We start from the raw sequence: 2,666 nt of genomic DNA on the forward strand, positions 1-2,666 counted from the left end.
ACCAGTAGAGTATCTTACATGGCTGCTCACAGGCTTTTAAGACCATAGTTGCTACTCACCATGGTAGAATGTAGTCTTTTCATTCTTTTTAAGGATGATTCAAAGAACACCTGAAGTATTTTCAAAACATACTAAAAGTTTCCCATAACATTATCCTTAGATTCTCACCACATTGGGCTTACAGGAAAAAAAATTGTTTTAAGTTCTTCCATTTCTGGAAAATAATATTTATGAACTAAATATGAAATGTTTATTATATTTAGTTCATACTTATTATTAATATGATAAATATAATTGTACTAGTATTTATACTGACGATATGAAAATAATAATTTAATTTGCAGACCTGAATACCCACTAATGCCCTGGTGGCACAGTGGTTAAGAGTTCGGCTGCTAAACAAAAAGGTCAGTAGTTTGAATCCACCAACTGCTCCTTGGAAAGCCTATGGGGCAGTTCTACTCTGTCGTATGTGGCTGCTATGAGTGCAATCGACTTGAAGGCAATGGGTTTGGTTCTTGGTTTGTTTTATCCTTAGGGGAGCATCTAGGTGGCTATCCCATAAGTGCAGGCTTCGAAGGGATCCAAAATGACACCCAGGAGAACTGACAATTTCCCAACCACCGGAGCCAGCATCACCTTCCCTATCTTTCAAATTGCAGAAGGAGGGGCGAAGATGGTGGAGTAGTAAGATGCTTCCGGCGGTCCCTCTTACAACAAAGACCCCCAAAAACAAGTGAATTAATTATATATGACAATCTAGGAGCCCTGAACATCAAAGGGAAGTTGAGGAATTGGAGTGAGTGGCAGGGTGAGGAGTTGCCAGACCTGACCTGGCGGGAGCCAGAGCCCTTCAGGCAGGATCAGCTCGTGGTATGTATCGAGGCAAGCAGCAGTGCTTGGGAGGTGTTTTCCACATCGGAAGAGGCCTAGTGGCAGAGATCATCAAAACATAAATACTTGCATCTGACCTACCACGCGGATCAAAACCACCCGTTTGGGAAAAACCTCTCTCCCATTTATCTTCCCACTCCCTGTTCTGCACTGGGTCCGGGAAAGCTTCAGTGATTGCCAAGTCCTCTGGGCCGGAGGTACGACACATCAGTGCCCTGAGCTATTCTTCCAGCCTTGGAGAGGGAACAAATTAACAAACGGAGGAAAAACAATCTGCCGGCTCCCCTAAGCCAGGAACTCATGGGAGGCACAGCTCCTTTGCTTAAGCACAGCCATAAGGGATCCACGGACTTTGGGTGCCTTTCCCCCTGCAGAGTCTTGTGTGGGCCCATTTCAACAGCGTAGGCCTTACTACCACAGTACAACAGAGTATATACCTGAAATCTAACTTCAACTGTTTCAACTGTGAAGTGGCAGGTTCGTGACAATTAACACTGCTCTGCCCACTAAGCAGGGTCTTCACCTACCCACATCAGGGGCCTGAGGACTGGTGGCTCCACCCACACCACCTAGCAACCTGGAACAGGGGCCCAAGAATAAGCAGTGCCTCCCAGTCCTTACAAGCAACAGCACTGGGTGCTCATAGTCCGCTGCAAAACCCACCCACCTACGCACTCCAGGGAACAGGGACATACTTTCCTCCTGGACACTTGAGGGTGTACATCGGCACCCTGCCTTGCTCAGAGTGTGACCCCCTGCTGCAGCTGGCTGCCTGTGCCTACACCAATCACCCATGCTTGTCTATGACTGTAGGTGAGAGCATGCACCACATAGTTGGTGGCTGACAACCTGGACACCTAAGCCGAATCCATACAGGAGAAGTGGGCAGACTCTCGGACTCACATACTTACTGGCAGGTCTGGCCGACAAGTGGCATGACATTGGAGCTACAGGAGCGCTGGTGATCGGGCTAGCTCACACGGACAGCCTAATTGGGCATATCAAAACAAGAAGCTAGAACACAGTCAGCAAACATAAAATACATAACTATAATAACGTACTGATGGCTTGGAGAAAACAGTCAATATCAAATCACATAAAGAGGCAGACTGTGATGGCTTCAGCAAACTACCAAAAGAAACAATCAAGAAATTCTCCAGAGGAAAAGAATTTCTTGGAATCACTGGAGACAGAATACAAAAGATTAACATACAGAACTCTTCAAGAGATCAGGAAGAAGACCATAAAAAATGAAGATCAAGCAACAGAGGAACTTCAGAAGATTAGATAAGAGCATAATGACAAATTTAACAGGCTGCAAGCATCCATAGAGAGACAGAAATCAGAAATCCAGAAGATTAACAATAAAATTTCAGAATTAGACAACTCAACAGAAAGTCATAGGCCCTGAATTGAGGCAATGGAAGTCAGAATTAGTGAGACTGAAGATAAAACATGGGCACAAATTTATCTGATGACAAGTCATATAAAAGGATTTAAGAAAATGAACAGATCCTAAGCAATATGTGGCATTCTACTAAGAGGAAAAACCTACGAGTGACTGGACTACCAGAAAGGGGTGGGGGGGGGGTAACAAAAAATACAGAGAATTGGTAAAGATTTGTTGGCAGAAAACTTCCCTGATACCGTGAAAGATGACAAGATACCTACCCAAGATGCTCATGGAACCCCACATAAGGTAGATCCCGAAAGAAAGTCACCAAGATATATTATAATCAAACTTGTCAAAACCAAAGATAAAGAGAATTTTA

At 44.3% G+C, this 2,666-nt stretch overlaps 1 protein-coding gene across 4 annotated transcripts in view; it reads right to left on the reverse strand.

The window, feature by feature from the left end:
- LOC101360186 (oxysterol-binding protein-related protein 1) overlaps nucleotides 1-2,666 on the reverse strand; it is a 173,661-nt gene that overhangs the window by 138,763 nt on the left and 32,232 nt on the right. Inside the window, exon 1 of one of the 4 annotated variants that reach the window (XM_023742066.1) lies at nucleotides 1,806-1,827. The exons of 2 other annotated variants lie outside the window; for them this stretch is intronic. The gene's annotated coding sequence lies outside the window, so the exon portion shown is untranslated. Of the gene's footprint in view, nucleotides 1-833; nucleotides 890-1,805; nucleotides 1,828-2,666 lie in introns of those variants that run through there. One more of the 4 variants, XM_023742069.1, reaches the window with a different exon arrangement.

This window comes from Trichechus manatus, unplaced genomic scaffold, assembly GCF_000243295.1.
Source record: "Trichechus manatus latirostris isolate Lorelei unplaced genomic scaffold, TriManLat1.0 scaffold00199, whole genome shotgun sequence".
NCBI classification, from domain to species: domain Eukaryota; kingdom Metazoa; phylum Chordata; class Mammalia; order Sirenia; family Trichechidae; genus Trichechus; species Trichechus manatus.